General features: G+C 34.8%; 1 pseudogene; it reads left to right on the top strand.

Annotated features, from left to right (window-relative positions):
* Positions 1–17,468, top strand: part of LOC110876291 — a 40,654-nt pseudogene extending 23,186 nt beyond the window's left edge.
* Positions 17,469–18,535: the final 1,067 nt, after the last annotated feature.

The raw sequence follows: 18,535 nt of genomic DNA, 5'->3' as shown, positions 1-18,535 counted from the left end.
TTGGATTTTTTTTTTTGTAAAATGAAAGTTCAAAACCGTAAAAAAATTAAAAAACGTGTGTGTCACGTAAATACGGGGTGAAAAAAGCGGGGCGTAAAAAAGCGGGGCGTAAAAAACAGCTCGTAAAAAAACCAGGTCAAAAAACGTCGCTTAAATACGGGGCGTGAATACGGGGGCGTAAAAAGTGGAGTAAAAAACGGGGCGTAAAAAACCGGCTCGTAAAAACGTTTTTTGTAAAAAAATCCTGACAAAAATTTTTTTTTTCTTGTAAAAAAATCAGCGCATAACAACGGGGCATAAAAATGGCTTGTACAAAAACCGGGTGATAAAACGACGGATAAATAAGGGGCGTCAATACGGGGCGCAAAAACGGGACGTGAAAAACGACGCGTAAAACCGGGCATAAAAAACGGCGTGTAAAAAACCGGTCGCAAAAACGGCGTGTAAAAACAGGGCGTACAAAATGGCGCGTAAAAGCGGGGCGTAAAAAACGGCGCGTAAAAGCGGGGCGTAAAAACGGCGCGTTAAAAAAATGACGCATAAAACCTGGCGTAAGAAAACGGTGTTTGAAAAATCCGGGCTTAAAAACGGCGTGCAAAAAAATATTTTTGTTTAAAAATCTGGATCTAAGATGGTTTTTAATAAAAAATTCTGGTTTAAAAAAACAAGTAATATTATAATACAAAAAAAGTAATAAAAAAATAATACAGACAAAAAGATAAAAAAAGGAAATTTACTAAACTAACCTTTTACATTAAAATATAAAAAACATAATAAGACAAAAAGTATTTAATATTAGTTTTAATCACTTTTAATCTCATCCATCCATCTTAAAGATCTAATGGTTGGAAAGTGGTTCTCTCTGTTCTTACAACGGGGGGTGATTTTCATTTTAGCGACCCCCTATATATATACACACACACGTCTCGATATAAATTTAAGTTAATTACGGTTCTTTGAAAATGGGTATGCTCAGATTATGTGTGTGTATATATATATATATATATATAGGAAGGTTAACGTACATTACAGCTTAACGTACATCACGTACGACATGTAATTACGCACGTCCATTTTAAAATCACGCACGTTATAACTCAAAAATCCAAAATCACGCATGTTGAAACATAATAATCACGCATATTGAAAACATTAATCACGCATGTTATAGAACAAATCACGCACGTTGTTGTACGTAAAGTATGTTAAGCAGTAATGTACAATATACTTTTTCTATATATATATATATATATATATATATATATATATATATATATATATATATATATATATTTATATATATATATATAGGACAAGGATCCGTGAGGAACCACCTTTTATTGCGAGAACCGCGAGAACCAATGTGAACACAACCAAAAATACCTAAAAATAGCTAAAAAAACACACAATTGTTTTTTCAATATTTTTTATAAAAAAAATCGCTACTTTTAGTAGCCATTTTTTTAAGTTTAAAAAAAAAATTTGGCTATTGAAAGTAGCGATTTTAACTTAAAACATATTAAAAAAAATAAAATTTTTTGTGTGTTTTTTGATTTTTTTTCTAATTTTTTTAAGGTTTTTTGGGGTTTAGTTTTTATCATTTTAGCTTAGGGGGGGGGGGGGGGGGGTTTGGGTTTTTTTTTTTTTTTGGGGGGGGGGGGAGGTGGGGGAGGGGGGGAGGGTTAGGTTTTTTGAGAGTTTTAGTTTTTAGCATTTAGCTTGGGGGGAGGGGATTAGGGTTTTTTTTTTTTTTTTTTTTTTTTTTTTTGGGGGGGGGGGGTGTGGGAACCACTTTTATTGCGAGAATCGCGAGAAACAATGTGAACATAACCTAAAATAACTAAAAAAACCTACCCCCCCCCCCCCAAACCTAAACCCCCTCCCCCACCCCTCAAAAACCTACCCCCCCTCCAAAGCTAAAATGCTAAAAACTAAACCCCCAAAAAACCTAAAAAAATAAAAAAAACACACAATTTTTTTTTACATTAAAATCGCTACTTTTAGTAGCCAATTTTTTTTTAAATTATTATTTTTTTTCTACTAAAAGTAGCAATCTTTTTATAAAAAATGTTAATTTTCTTTTGTGTTTTTAGCTATTTTTAGGTTTTTTTGGTTGTGTTCACATTGGTTCTCGCAGTTCTCTCAATAAAGGGTGGTTCCTAACGGATCCTTCTCCTATATATATATATATATATATATATATATATATATATATAAAATCTGAGCATACCCATTTTCAAAGAACCACAATTAACTTAAATCTGAGCAACTTGCTACGCATTTGTGATAGAAAATTTATTACCATATTTAAATATTTAACTAGTTTTATTATTACCATATTTTATTATTACCATGCATTTCTTAATGCCCTTTCAATCATTACTATCCACCATATTAATAATTTCGATACAAGTCTATACTCACCGGATGTCCTAAATGGAGTTATATTTTTAGGCTTGCCAAATCATTGGTAATTACCAAAGTTCAGTGTTCCAGTGACGTTATCAAAAAATATTGATCAAAAGAATGGTTTATGTAGTGGAACTCGACTACAGGTCCTATCACTGGGTGACCAGGTTATTGAGACCCTTATATTATCCAGAACTAATACTGACACTTGAACATTTATCCCTAAATTTCGTTTAATACCGTGAAATAGAAGGATTCCATTTAAATTGAAAAGAAGATATTTTCTCTCGCTTAATGTTTTGCCATGACAATAAATAAAAGTATAGAACAATTTCTAAGTAAAGTTGGTGTGTTTCTAAAATAATCGGTTTTTACACATGAGCAATTATTGCGTCATCTATGGTAACATATTCACTTATGTAAATTTTTGAAGAGAATATAAATTTAAATAATTTATAAATTTATATCCTTAAATCCGTGTCGTACACGGGTCTAATAATCTAGTAAACATATAAAAAATATACGATTTAACTTGTAAATAAAAGATGAATACTTTTCTGGTAGAAGCTGAATAAATAAATAAAAAAATATACGATTTAAATGGTGATTAAAAAATAAACACTTTTCTAGTAGAAGTTTTTCTTTATTTTTTTAGTAAGAATTTAACTACCATGAAAGAGTTTGGTTCAAATTTAATCCTTGCATCATTGGTTAATAAAATAATATTTTTTGTATTTAATACAACTTTAAGAAGGTATAAATATAATTATAGAATCACCTATTAATTGAATTTTTTTAGAACGATTCAGAAATTTTAGAATAACTAGTATTTTTTATGTGTACACATATTTATGGTAAATACTTTTTCCATCCACACTATAATGGGAAAAAACTCTCAGTTCCTTAGGATAGCAATTTCTACCAAAAAAAAAACACTTTCCTAAAAAAAAACAACTTTTAGAAAAAAAAAAAAAACTTTTTATAGTAAAGCTATACAAAACATTTTAAAAAAACTAACAATAAAAGATTACAAAATGAAAAAAAAAAAGAAAACAAAAAGGTTTACTTACACATAATTGAGCCAATCAAAAGCATTACTTCAACTTCACATGGATCACCATCCTATGGTCCATGGTTCACCTAATAATCAATCTAACGGTTAAAAATACTCTAGAATCAAAAGCTTTAGTTTAACCCTAAATTCCTTTTACTTTGAACATAGCACACCACAAACCCCCCTGCCCCCTTCTCTCTCGATCATCCTTTTACTTCGACATGCCAGCCGGTGCCGGAGAAGTTGGTAATCGTCGTTGTTAGCCGGCCGCTCTCCGACAACCACGCCGGTGATGTGACGATGATGATTGGATGATGACGAGGCTCCGACCGCGGTGGTGGTCGACGATGGCGTATAAGCAAGGCGGCAGCGGCGGGTATATCACTAAATCCTGGCAATAATCCATCTCGATTTCAACTAGTCTTGGCCAAACAGATGGTGGTGTTTCAGTCGACGATGGCGTATAAGATGGTTGCCAACAGTAGTGACGCCGACGGTGGTGGTGGTTCAGTTCGTCGGAAAGCATAAACTAGAGCACGTCATCTCGTTTTCGGTATACATTTTATTGTTCCAGTTAATTTTGGCTATTGATGCATTTTGTCCATAACCGTTGATCCCCTCACATCACTGGATGTGTTGTTGATTCGTACGAATCAAGGCTGGGGTGTGTAATTATGGATCTGCATCATTTTCATACAAATCAACAAACAGTTAATCAACAGATATGGAAGTTATATACGAATCTGGAACAACAAGTTCATACGGATCCATGTTTTATCTGCGTTGGAATTCTTTTCTCACCACTTGAGTTGCTGATGTTGTGTCGGTTGCTGATGTTGAGTTGCTGAGTTGCTCGGAAGGTGTTCGATGTTGGTTTCGATTCTTCAGAGCTGAAAAATGAGATGGGTGTGGGTTAATGTTATTGAATTTGTTAAAGGAATATGTAATTTTATTTTCTTTATGTTAGTAGATTTTATACATTTTTTGTTTGTAAATTTGTATAAATTATGATTAATGTTATTGAAATTTTATAGTTTTTAGTTTTATTTGCTTTTGTATCTGATCTCTCGGATGTTTTATAAATAGAATAAAACTAGAAAAAACATTAAATTTCGTGACAATTGTGTAGCAAAAATAAAAAATTAACTTCCGTTAAATGGGTAGCAAAATGCGTAGAAAATGCGTAAAGAAACCAGTTTCCTACGAGTGGTTTAACTACATATGCATTTCGTCACAAATTCGTAGAAAATTAAATTTCGTGACAATTGTGTAGCAAAAATTAAAAATTAACTTCCGTTAAATGGGTAGGAAAATGCGTAGAAAATGTGTAGCAATTTGTGACAGCCCTTTTCTGTCAGAAATGGGTAGGAAAATGCGTAGAAAATGCATAAGAAACCAGTTTCCTACGAGTGGTTTTCCTACATACGCATTTCGTCACAAATTCGTAGAAAATCGCAAGTTGTGATGCATTTCCTACGGAAAATGGTGTCAGAAATTTTAATTTTTCTAGTAGTGTATCGACACGTACATAAATATAAGGGTGTTAGGGGCGCCAAGCGGGGAGTGAGTTGGGTAGTTGTTTTGGCGAGCCGGGAAACGTCGTCGGCTCCTTTTTGGTGTGCGGTGAAGAGCATGAACGATGACTAGCCACCGGGGCGAGAGGGGGTTAATGGTGGGTGTGACAACCCGAACTTTCAAGATTAGTGTCGTTTGTATTAGCGATTCTAAATCCTCATTATATTGCTTCATTGTGCATTGCTTGAATTAGAAACGTTAAATGTTTTGTGTTAACCCTAAATGTATGTGATAACTGATTGCATTGTGGGCCGCGGGTCAAGAAGTCCACACGTGATGTGTGTTGGCTTCTAAAACAAAAACCTCCCACCTAGAAGTGCACGTGAGTTGCTGCCACAATTAATGTCTCGAAATCTGATGATAATATGTGTTTCACAAAGTCCAAGATCCCCCCCACCAAAATCAACGTGATGATGATGTGAGTTTTTCTTTTATTAGTTGTTGACTTTGTGATCCCTCATCACATGATTGTAGGGTGTAAACCCATTTAGATAAATGGCATCCAATCCAAAACATACATGCTGCCATATTTTTCTTTTTCAACCGTAAATATGGACCATAAATCCAATCAAGGCCATAGTGGGCCGATTAGTTGGATTTCTATTACTTAAACACCAAAGTCATGGTGGGCCGGGTGTAGCCCAGATGGATCAATGGTTTTGTTTTAGGGCCGGTCATTGTAGGATATTTACTTGCACAAGTAGTTACGTAGATTGTTAACACAAACACATTCAAACCCAAACCCTAAGCTCCCCTGATTCGTGACAGCAGACCCCCCCTTCCTTCGAAGCATCATTCCAGTAATTGATTTCTGGTTAGTAAATTCATGTTCGTTTAATCCTTAACTATTTGATCTTGTTGCGTGTGGATATGCTTAATAAGATTGCGCGCATATGTGAGCGATTCGATTAGCGACTATGTTTGTTTATAATTGCTTATATGATCTGTTGTGAATTAATCGAATTAGTGTAATATGTTACCTTGAGTTGTTGTCTTGACACGTTCGGCCGAAGGCATGCTTGTTAGTTAGGGTATTAATACTTGTTATAAATCTTGAATGATATGCATAGACTAGGTGAATGATTATTGTCCTAAGTGAAAGTGTTGAAGTCTGTATCATGCATGTGCATTATGTACATGTGAATGTGTGCATAGGTTTGCAGAATTGACTGTGTAGGTATGGCATATGAATTGAGTACGTGGCATTGGCTGATAATTTGTTAGCATGTGACTAATTATGAATCATGGAATTACTAGTAGCCATGGTTGTGCATGATGTATTCAATAAATTGTTGTTTAATGGTGGAGTTCCTTTTGAATACATGTGTATATATTTGATAAATGGAATGATGATATATAAGACATATGTTTGCTATCACATTTATTTGATTTAAAATCCTGCTATTTGTCGTCTAGTGTGGTGATGATGGGTTTTACAAGTATTCCAAAAATTGTTTATATGGATCTAAATGTATGCTTGATGTACCATTTTAATAATATACAGCTTGTAATCCTTGACTAGAAATGATAGTGGGGTATTTGATGCCCTCATGATTAACTGTATGTTTGGATATAAGTATATGTTTATTAAATTGGAGTTTTGATGTAAGTTATGGTTGTATTAACAAATCTGATACTTTTATAATGTGAATCGATGATAATGTTTATGTGTGAGATTTTCGCATGAACAGTAGGTTAATAAGTTTATATATCAACTGCATGAGTAATAGTGAATGATTGTGTAAATAAGACTCTGGTATCTAATGTTACACCCAGTACATTAACTGTTAGACAATGTTACATAACATACATGTAAACTGTGGATTTATGTGAGCTCGATTAACTGTGAAGTGTTATGGGGTATTTGTTGCTAGAATGCATGGTGCGATCATGATTTATACGCGGACTATCTGGATGTACACTGATTATGTATACATGAATCACAATAGGCTTTGACTGATTAATTGGAAACAAGTAACTAGTCTTACCGAGCAAATCAGGGTGAGTTCATCTTTCTTGAGCATGCGTCCCGGTGGTTGGGACAGTCAGTGGGTATTCCTGGGAGGGACAAGTCTTTTGGGTTAAAACGGGAATGTTGGATAATATACTCTTCCTATCACCTTTCAAGTCCCTCCGTGTTGTTTGGTTACCAGGAAGGTAACATGGTATTAGTTAGTAGCGCTACTTAGGTTTGGCAACCTCACCCCGTATCTGGGAGAACGGGTGTTGAACTAATGACCTAGTCATGACCAATGCTTTGATAGGAGCATTGGAGAAAGGGCAAAATAATCAGAAGCCGTCTTGTATTCGGGTTATTATCAACATTGTTTTCAACATTACTTCGGGAATTAACTTCAATGGATTAACTACATACTTGGTAAACAACGTTTTCGTAAAACTATGAACTCACCAGCGTTGTCTGATACATTTGTTGCATGCTCGCAGGTTGGTAGGTTATATGGATTTGGAACTTGCTGTCTGAAGTAGCTGGAGTGGTCATGGGTCGTGCTGATTGGATACGAATAATGGGTTTATTGATTTCACACATTTAAACTGAAACAGTTAATTATGTTTTCTTTTATTTGCTTCCGCTGAACATGTTGATTTTCTCTTAAACTTATTGACAGTACTTTCTAGGTTAATTGATGCTTTTATTCAACATTATGATTGGTTCAATATGATTAGTGGCTTGTTATTGGTTTGTCACACGCCTGACAGGGACACTCCCTAGGTGGTATTTTGGGGGTGTGACAGTTTGGTATCAGAGCCACTGGTTATAGTGAACTTGGTTTTAAAACGTTTTCATAAAACCAGACTATAACCGAACAGTACCGAAATCGACCATGACACTCAGCTCCAGACTGCAAGGTTCGTTCTCATTTACTATTGCGTAGTATATCTAGTGTACACTTATGTATAACATTACCCGTGAATGCACACTTGGCACAACTGCATGAGCCCTTATATTACCAACCCCTATTATGTGAACTGTTAGTGTGACACAACCCTTTGACTATTGTGATTCTTGATCCTGTGAAACCTTTTGCTGCTATTGGAATGTGGGGAACCTTTTAGCGCAAGTTAAGAGGCACTGAGATAAGCATGCAAATCGCCTTATTATTATGGGTGCACACATAATAATAACGCGAGGTGCATGCAAATCCCAGTGAGGCTTAATGAGCGTGAGAAGGGTTCTGCCCTATTGTGTGTAAACTTGGTAGTTTGTAGATTTCAATGTGATACTCGACTTTTACCTCATTTCGACCCTTAAGATTGTTCCCTTCTCTTATATAGAACCATGAGGGACAACGGAGGACGGAGGTATAAGTTAATCAACTCCCGGATAAACATGATGAAATAAACAATAATCTTACTCCTTGTATTGCTAGAATTGCTGTTACATAACAGTTTTCCTCTCTAAGCTAGTCTATCCCCTAGCCCTTGCCTTGGCCGACGCTTACCGTTTAAGGTGACAGTTAGTTACTGTTCTTGATATAGATAAACCTATCATTCCATTCCATTATCATGGTCACACTACATCCTCGATTGTCTACGCATAAACTCCTATAACATTGTGCTCTAGTTTAAAAATAACCTGATAAACTCTTCTTTTGATACGTAGTGATCACTTCTTGTACTCTGAGGATGGTTGTGTATTATTTTATGACCATATCATTTCGAAAGTATTTTCGTGTCCTTGTAATGAAACCTTTTGGTGACATACTTGATGTTCCTAATACACACGCCTTAGTTCAACCCTTCAAAGTTGGCTTCATACATGTTCGACTAATTACACACTCAATTTCGTACATAGATTTTAGTGAACCATTCTTATTCGCATACGGCAGGCTTGACGACTGTGGAGAACGCTCCGATTAAACCGGATCACTATGAATTCGACCAACCGTTACTCTTCAACATAATTCTTCTTGCGCCAACACCCTCAAAGTAACGCTTCCATCGACTGGTACATCACTTTATTTCCATTTATACTTCTTGTTTGCGACCAGCTACATCCTCATCATCGGATTTGCTACCTTACTCATGATTCTAAAACAATTAGATGGAACAGATTGATGATAACCGCGTTTTGGTATATTCTTCGCGTCTTATCTTGTTGTGCTAAAATGAATACCGTAGTTCTTGCATAGCCCTGTTATACGCTAATCCTCGCTTGGCTAAATCACTCTCTACGAACGTCACTCGAGGAATGAGTCATACTTAAGATCACCAAGTGCAAGAACATAAAAATAAAATTATTACTTACGTAAGGTATGCCAAGGTCAAAATTCCCTCTTGTGTGAAAGCACCATATTCATGTATAAACTTCATCGACCTCTTTGTTCCATGCTTATTTCTCTTTGACCGAAGGCTGGTCATCTACTACAATCAATTGCGACCAAAATATCACGATCAATATCAACTGAAAATCTCTTTTCCCTCTGAATGAACGAGTCAAGATGATACCAGTCTGAAGTAGGGATTACTGCCTAACTTGAGTTTTCATTCAGTCGATTGATTGAATTGCTTGAATCACCTGTTCCAAGAAATTATATTTTCTTTCTCGAATTCTTACATACGATGGCATCACCTTTGATTTTCGATAGGGGTGACTGCACCAGTTCTGATCGCCGGTAGCGATACCATATATAAACATATATCTCTTACACTCACTTTATCACATTCACATATTTTGCTTCGAGAAAATCTTGGTGGTGCACCCGACACACGTGATTTGAGGGTTGAGCATTTTAGCCTGTAACAAACTACCTTAACACATTTCCAGTTCGGCTTATCTCGTCGACCCTTCGTTTATGATGTACGACATTCGCCTCAATTCTGGTAAGCTCTAGATATACATTAGATACACTTGCTTCGTGAAGTGTTGGCTATTTAATATACAACATCCATGATAACTAAACACTGCCTTTTTGCAAGTCCCCAAATTCGAAGGCGTATAGCTCACCCAGTTATATTTAGTGCAACAACCCCCCCCGGTCGCACATGTTAAATGCATCAGGCAATGCCATACAGATGTATGACACACTCGTATTTCAACTTTTGTGAGCATCTCTTGAGCTTAGCATAACTTGTCACAACATTCTTCATTATCAAGCTCCTATTAACTCAACTTGTGTTTCTACTTAAGAGCAAGACATTTTTAGTTTAACACAATTAACACAAACTCTATTACCTCAAACACTCATTCATGCATAACACTCACATAACGGTAATTCGGGGAATTACGAAATTACACATGGGTTGTACTCGAACGTTGATGAACAATTAGAACACTATTCCTGAACAAATAAAGAAATATAACTTATGTGAAATTATATGTTATCTGACTTTATATGCTATATGACTTATATATTATTTAGTGAACTTTCGTGAAACCGTATTTAACTACGTGTATAGTGAATTATCGACAAACTTATAATTGGAGCCTAGAGTATAATATAGCCTAAATTTCGAGGACGAAATTTCTGTAACATGGGGAGGATGTGACACCTGAGAAAAAATCCGCAATAATCTTGATTCATAACCTCATCTTCTGTTCTTACTTGTCAAATTTCGGGACGAAATTTCTTTCAAGTTGGGGATGATGTGACAACCCGAACTTTCAAGATTAGTGTCGTTTGTATTAGCGATTCTAAATCCTCATTATATTGCTTCATTGTGCATTGCTTGAATTAGAAACGTTAAATGTTTTGTGTTAACCCTAAATGTATGTGATAACTGATTGCATTGTGGGCCGCGGGTCAAGAAGTCCACACGTGATGTGTGTTGGCTTCTAAAACAAAAACCTCCCACCTAGAAGTGCACGTGAGTTGCTGCCACAATTAATGTCTCGAAATCTGATGATAATATGTGTTTCACAAAGTCCAAGATCCCCCCCACCAAAATCAACGTGATGATGATGTGAGTTTTTCTTTTATTAGTTGTTGACTTTGTGATCCCTCATCACATGATTGTAGGGTGTAAACCCATTTAGATAAATGGCATCCAATCCAAAACATACATGCTGCCATATTTTTCTTTTTCAACCGTAAATATGGACCATAAATCCAATCAAGGCCATAGTGGGCCGATTAGTTGGATTTCTATTACTTAAACACCAAAGTCATGGTGGGCCGGGTGTAGCCCAGATGGATCAATGGTTTTGTTTTAGGGCCGGTCATTGTAGGATATTTACTTGCACAAGTAGTTACGTAGATTGTTAACACAAACACATTCAAACCCAAACCCTAAGCTCCCCTGATTCGTGACAGCAGACCCCCCCTTCCTTCGAAGCATCATTCCAGTAATTGATTTCTGGTTAGTAAATTCATGTTCGTTTAATCCTTAACTATTTGATCTTGTTGCGTGTGGATATGCTTAATAAGATTGCGCGCATATGTGAGCGATTCGATTAGCGACTATGTTTGTTTATAATTGCTTATATGATCTGTTGTGAATTAATCGAATTAGTGTAATATGTTACCTTGAGTTGTTGTCTTGACACGTTCGGCCGAAGGCATGCTTGTTAGTTAGGGTATTAATACTTGTTATAAATCTTGAATGATATGCATAGACTAGGTGAATGATTATTGTCCTAAGTGAAAGTGTTGAAGTCTGTATCATGCATGTGCATTATGTACATGTGAATGTGTGCATAGGTTTGCAGAATTGACTGTGTAGGTATGGCATATGAATTGAGTACGTGGCATTGGCTGATAATTTGTTAGCATGTGACTAATTATGAATCATGGAATTACTAGTAGCCATGGTTGTGCATGATGTATTCAATAAATTGTTGTTTAATGGTGGAGTTCCTTTTGAATACATGTGTATATATTTGATAAATGGAATGATGATATATAAGACATATGTTTGCTATCACATTTATTTGATTTAAAATCCTGCTATTTGTCGTCTAGTGTGGTGATGATGGGTTTTACAAGTATTCCAAAAATTGTTTATATGGATCTAAATGTATGCTTGATGTACCATTTTAATAATATACAGCTTGTAATCCTTGACTAGAAATGATAGTGGGGTATTTGATGCCCTCATGATTAACTGTATGTTTGGATATAAGTATATGTTTATTAAATTGGAGTTTTGATGTAAGTTATGGTTGTATTAACAAATCTGATACTTTTATAATGTGAATCGATGATAATGTTTATGTGTGAGATTTTCGCATGAACAGTAGGTTAATAAGTTTATATATCAACTGCATGAGTAATAGTGAATGATTGTGTAAATAAGACTCTGGTATCTAATGTTACACCCAGTACATTAACTGTTAGACAATGTTACATAACATACATGTAAACTGTGGATTTATGTGAGCTCGATTAACTGTGAAGTGTTATGGGGTATTTGTTGCTAGAATGCATGGTGCGATCATGATTTATACGCGGACTATCTGGATGTACACTGATTATGTATACATGAATCACAATAGGCTTTGACTGATTAATTGGAAACAAGTAACTAGTCTTACCGAGCAAATCAGGGTGAGTTCATCTTTCTTGAGCATGCGTCCCGGTGGTTGGGACAGTCAGTGGGTATTCCTGGGAGGGACAAGTCTTTTGGGTTAAAACGGGAATGTTGGATAATATACTCTTCCTATCACCTTTCAAGTCCCTCCGTGTTGTTTGGTTACCAGGAAGGTAACATGGTATTAGTTAGTAGCGCTACTTAGGTTTGGCAACCTCACCCCGTATCTGGGAGAACGGGTGTTGAACTAATGACCTAGTCATGACCAATGCTTTGATAGGAGCATTGGAGAAAGGGCAAAATAATCAGAAGCCGTCTTGTATTCGGGTTATTATCAACATTGTTTTCAACATTACTTCGGGAATTAACTTCAATGGATTAACTACATACTTGGTAAACAACGTTTTCGTAAAACTATGAACTCACCAGCGTTGTCTGATACATTTGTTGCATGCTCGCAGGTTGGTAGGTTATATGGATTTGGAACTTGCTGTCTGAAGTAGCTGGAGTGGTCATGGGTCGTGCTGATTGGATACGAATAATGGGTTTATTGATTTCACACATTTAAACTGAAACAGTTAATTATGTTTTCTTTTATTTGCTTCCGCTGAACATGTTGATTTTCTCTTAAACTTATTGACAGTACTTTCTAGGTTAATTGATGCTTTTATTCAACATTATGATTGGTTCAATATGATTAGTGGCTTGTTATTGGTTTGTCACACGCCTGACAGGGACACTCCCTAGGTGGTATTTTGGGGGTGTGACAGTGGGCCCCACTCTCTTCCAACCAATCACACAATTTTTTTTAAAAGAAAAAAAATGTTTGGGTGAAGCACCCCTAGTGATCAAGTGCAAAATGGGGAGTGGAGAGGGAAGTTGACATGACATAAGGTTATTAGCTAGATGAAGACTTTACCACTCCTCATATGTTTGAGCACCCTTCCACCCCAAGCACGAAAAAATTGATTATAATGTTTTTGGAAAGTTGAATAGTTTTAACTGTCAATACTAAGTTGAAAGGTATTGACTAAAGAAACTTACTAAAAGACAAAAAATATTTAAAAAAAAAAACTGACCAATAGCAGTTGCTCCATGCAGCAGCATGACATCCATCTTGTATTTGTAGTTACTAGCAGGGTGCCCGCGCGATGCGGTGGAGGCAACACTTTGCATTGTGGTACTCATTTCTGGTAGTTTTTCTTATTCGTGCAATATTTATTATAACATCATTTTGGTGGATATAGACTATAGACGAAATCATTTGTTAGTCCATTTCATTGTGGTATGTATGGCTCAATTGTTCTGGTTCTTATCCTCAATCGAAGTCATTGGTTGGTCAATTTTATTAACCAATTGGTTTTCGGTTATCAGTTTCAATTATTTGGTTAGATTGACAGTTTTTTGTCCGATTTGTTTAATAGCCAAAACCAAACTTTGGCTAATACTTTTGCTTAGAAATACATGAAATTTAGATATAAATACATGAAGTAGAAGTATAAATACATAAAATGGATGTGTAAAATATATACATGAACTAAAGGTATAAAAGCTAGAAATATATGATAATATGAATTGTTCGGTTCGGTTTTGTTAATTTTGGTTAAATAGGGATACAAAAAATCAATAACCGATTTTGGTTCATTCAGGTTTTCGTTAATTGGTTTCCAGCTAATTCATTTGTTGGTTGATTGCGTACGGTTTCGTTTGTTTTCGGTTCGGTTTTGGTTAATGATTTAATTATTGTTCACTTTAAACATTGTAATTACGTAATCTATCATTTTTTAAGATTTATAGTGTAAAGACTTTTTAAATTTTAAAAGTTGTTTCCCACTTAATTTTTTCCATCCTTTTTCGTAGAAAGTTTGTTGTTATATCTATACCAACATATGGCGAAATATTCATTTTAAAATGAGTCAAACATATGCTAATAAATAGCATATATATCTAGTCAATTTTTGACTTTTTCAAATAATATCTATAAAAAAATGGAATATTTATTCTTAAGTGAGTCAAACTTATGCTAATAAATAGCATATATCTAGTCATTTTTTACTTTGTCAAATAATATTTATACAAAACCGAAATATTCACGTAGATTGTTAGAGTTTTATAATATAACTAATATTTAGTCATTGAATCTATACTATAATACATTTTATAGTTTCTAGTAATCAAATACAAACATGGCACAATTATTCAATAATGGTAGAATCAATAAATTTAACTCTTAAAATGATTACATAAAGTTTATTGATTTACTTATTCTACTTCTTTGCAATGATCACTTGTGCAATAATGCATCATCTACTTGTACCTTTTAATCCGCACGTCGATACTGAACAAGACAACTACTGAAACGTTGACAAAAATGTATAAGTCGTCATGCTATCTTTGGATTTTTTTTAAACATTATAGTTAATAAGATATGACAAGAATACGTAAAATAATTATAAGTTTGTTGTGGAGGGGGAAAAATGTAACTAATTATCTATAATTTTGTTAAAACTTGGGGATTTAAGTGTAATAAGTTTAGGGGCTAAAAAATAAATAGTGTTTAAAAGACCAAACTACCCTCATTTTAGGGATCTTTCTATAAATAAAGAGAGGGAAAAGTTCTTATTTTTTGGATATCTTAAATATCTCTTCCTCATGCATTATAATATAGTATAGATATAGAGTAATTTCAAGCATATTGTGATCTTTCGGATATGCTTCTTGCATCTTCATGAAAAATTTTAGAGTTAATTGTCATTTTAGTCCCTAACGTTTGGTCCAAATTGTCATTTTAGTTTAAATAGTTTTTTTTTCTTCTCTGGGTCCCTGACTTTTTCATTTTCTTGTTATTTTGATCATATTGCCTAACTCAGTCTAAAAATCTGGTTATAACCAGGGGTATTTTTGGCATTACTATTATGTAGTGATAACCAGGGGTAGTTAGAAAATGTGATCAAAATGGCAAGAAAAAGGAAAAGTGAAGGACCCAGAGAAGAAAAAAAACTATTTAAACTAAAATGACAATTTAGACAAACTCAGGTACTAAAATGACAATTTACTCAAAATTTTATATTGGTACATATGTGTGCGTGCACACGTGCTAGCATGACGTTGAGGATGAAAGTAAAGCACAAATTGTTGGATGGAAGTAATATGAAGGCGGACAATAACGGAGGGAAGCACAAGTGTTTGAAATTGACATGACTTAGAATCCATACGAGTAGATTAAGAATTATCCTAGCACAACAAAAATAACAGAGACGATATGTATGACAGATAGGGTATGCCTTAGGCCCCCAAATTTTAAAAGAATTTTTTTATATATGGTATTTTTTGTAATCAAGGTTTGCTTATACAATTTCTAATTTACATATTGATTCTGTTTTAGAGATTTAGAATTTAGAGTAAACTTTCGTTTTGCTTCCTGTAATTTGGTCACTTTAACGGTTTTGCCCCAAACCTTTAAAGATAGCCATTTTCCTCCAATGGTTTGCTATGGTGTTTCCATTTTGCTCTCCGACTCTAACTCCATCCAAATTGTATGTTTTTCCATTTTGCTCTCCGCAGGAAGCAAAATGGAAAAATCATAGCAAACTATTGGAGGAAAATTGCTATTTTTAAAGGTTTTGAGCAAAACCGTTAAAGTGATAAAACCACAGGAATCAAAACGGAAGATTACTCTAGAATTTAATTCTTACAATTTATGGTCACTGCTTGATACAACTTCTGACAAGACACAGACCTTTAGCTAAATATATCCATAGTTTGCAAGTCTTATTTATTGTATTTATCATGCAAATAGTTTTAATCCTGCAATTACTGTTATCTTCACGGTTTATGCTGATTTTTTTTTTGTTTTGCAAAAGGTCCCCCATTTTAGTATTTTCTTTAGCCCCTTACAAAGATTGAGTCGGTCGTGAATTGACAGTTATATGGTATTGAACTATGTTATATGATTTGATTTTTGTTGCAATTACCCGGTGAATTGACAGTATTATTTATGTGTGTTAAGTATTGTCAGTTTAGTATAACATGTACATATAATATATGTCTGTAGCATGGTTTACCCTTGGTGAGGTTTGATACGTTTACCCGGGAAAGAGCTTGTTATGTCAAAGTGCTTATGTGAAAGATTTGTCTAAAACTTCGACATTTTTTGTACTTTGAACATCATTTGTTTACCCATAATGCATTAATATTTTCAGGCCACTTGATGGAAAAGATTGAATCCGAGAATTTGTTGCACCGTGCTTTTAGTGTGTTCTTGTTTAACTCAAAATATGAGTTATGTAAACTCTTGTGTTACTTTTTATCCTACAAACAGGGGCGGACATAGGTGAAGCCCAGGGTGGGCGGGCGCACCCCTTGAAAAAAAAAATAGTGTATTTATAAAACAAAAAACCCGACCGCACCTCTTGAAAATATGCTTGAACCACTCATCCGCACCCCCAACAAATAATTTCTATGCCTACAAAATAACATATCTCTATGGAAACCAGTTTTATAACTATAAATATTAGTTTCTCTAATTGCAGCAAAGATCCACAACAAAAGTTACATTCCCTTTGGTATGGACAAACACTTGTTGCAGCCATCCACACTATACCGGGAATCTGAGCTTATTGAGAATAACTACCTTGGTTTGTCTTTTTTTTTTTAAATTACTTTAGTTCAAGAATAAGATAGAAACCTGAACCCACATATGTGGTGATATGCATAGAAACATCTACATCTGCAGTGTATTGTATATAATCTTTATTTATTTTTTGTTTTGTTTTTTAAAGGTGTAAAAAATGCTGCACAAAGAAGGCTTCTGGACGAACTCGGTATTCCTTCAGAACAACTTCCAGTTGATGAGTTTATTCCCCTAAGTCGCATTCTCTACAAAGCACCATCTGATGGAAAGTGGGGCGAACATGAACGTAAGATAATTCGTTCGTGTTAGGGTTCTGTTAGTCAGAGTCCACTGAAGGCCAATATGTGAAAAGATGGGACCGTACGTGGGAATTTTTGAAGTTAGAACCATTGCCAGCCAACTGACAATAGTTGGGATTATTAAAATCCATTATTCCGTTTTGTTTTAACCTTTTATATTGTTGTTATTATTATAATTTTATTATTATTATTATTATAAACCAACATCCACCCCAATCGTCTTATTTGACAAGTTGGTACCACCATGACCATCAATTGATGCCACCATATTGTCAAGTGGAATTATACACGGAGGCTTTGATGGTGTGGGGGGAGGACCTCCGCACAAGGCCCACGAATTTGAGGGGCATGCGATTTAAAAAAAATCCGATAGGTATATGTTATTTTTTTAAATAGTAAACACATACCATTTCCAATATAGGCCCATTTACAAATCATTTTTTATGGTTTTAGAATTTAGCCCACTTGGAATTAGGTTTGTTGAACCCAATACTAATTTGATTTTTTTTAAATAATAACAAAACATAACGGAAGGGCACATTTTTTCAAGCTCGAACATGGTATGTGAATTCTTAAAGACGCCTCTAAAATTATAGTAATGAATATGCAACCTATGTGGGAAGTTCACTTTCAAAACAACTTTATCCTATGCAACTATCACCAACAACCATTCTAAGCCCAAAACATAATTAAAATACCACATATGAACCACCAACTGAAGCACAATCGTTCAACACCTGAGAAAAACATAAGCCCATTTGGAGGATAAGAAAAGGGGAACAGCCAAATGGACCCCCTCATGACCTCATCTATCCACAACTTGGATTCTTGGAAAGTGCAACTTGGTCAAATTGGTTTATTACCCATGCGAACATCATCCACTAAACACAAGTTTTTTAACATCCTAAATTTTTAGTTTGTATCCTGTATCCTTAAGTATAACTTATTTTATAAAATAAATATGAATTCTCGTTTGATTGTATTTATATAAACTGATTTGAAACTAACAATGGCCGGACCAAAATGTTCACATACGTCATTGATGGTTAACAATGTAAAAAATTGAAATTTTGTATT

This window comes from Helianthus annuus, chromosome 9 (genome assembly GCF_002127325.2).
Source record: "Helianthus annuus cultivar XRQ/B chromosome 9, HanXRQr2.0-SUNRISE, whole genome shotgun sequence".
Classification (NCBI taxonomy): Eukaryota; Viridiplantae; Streptophyta; class Magnoliopsida; order Asterales; family Asteraceae; genus Helianthus; species Helianthus annuus.
The sequence above is the reverse complement of the archived record's forward strand: the minus strand, read 5'-3'. Positions and strand labels throughout refer to the sequence as shown.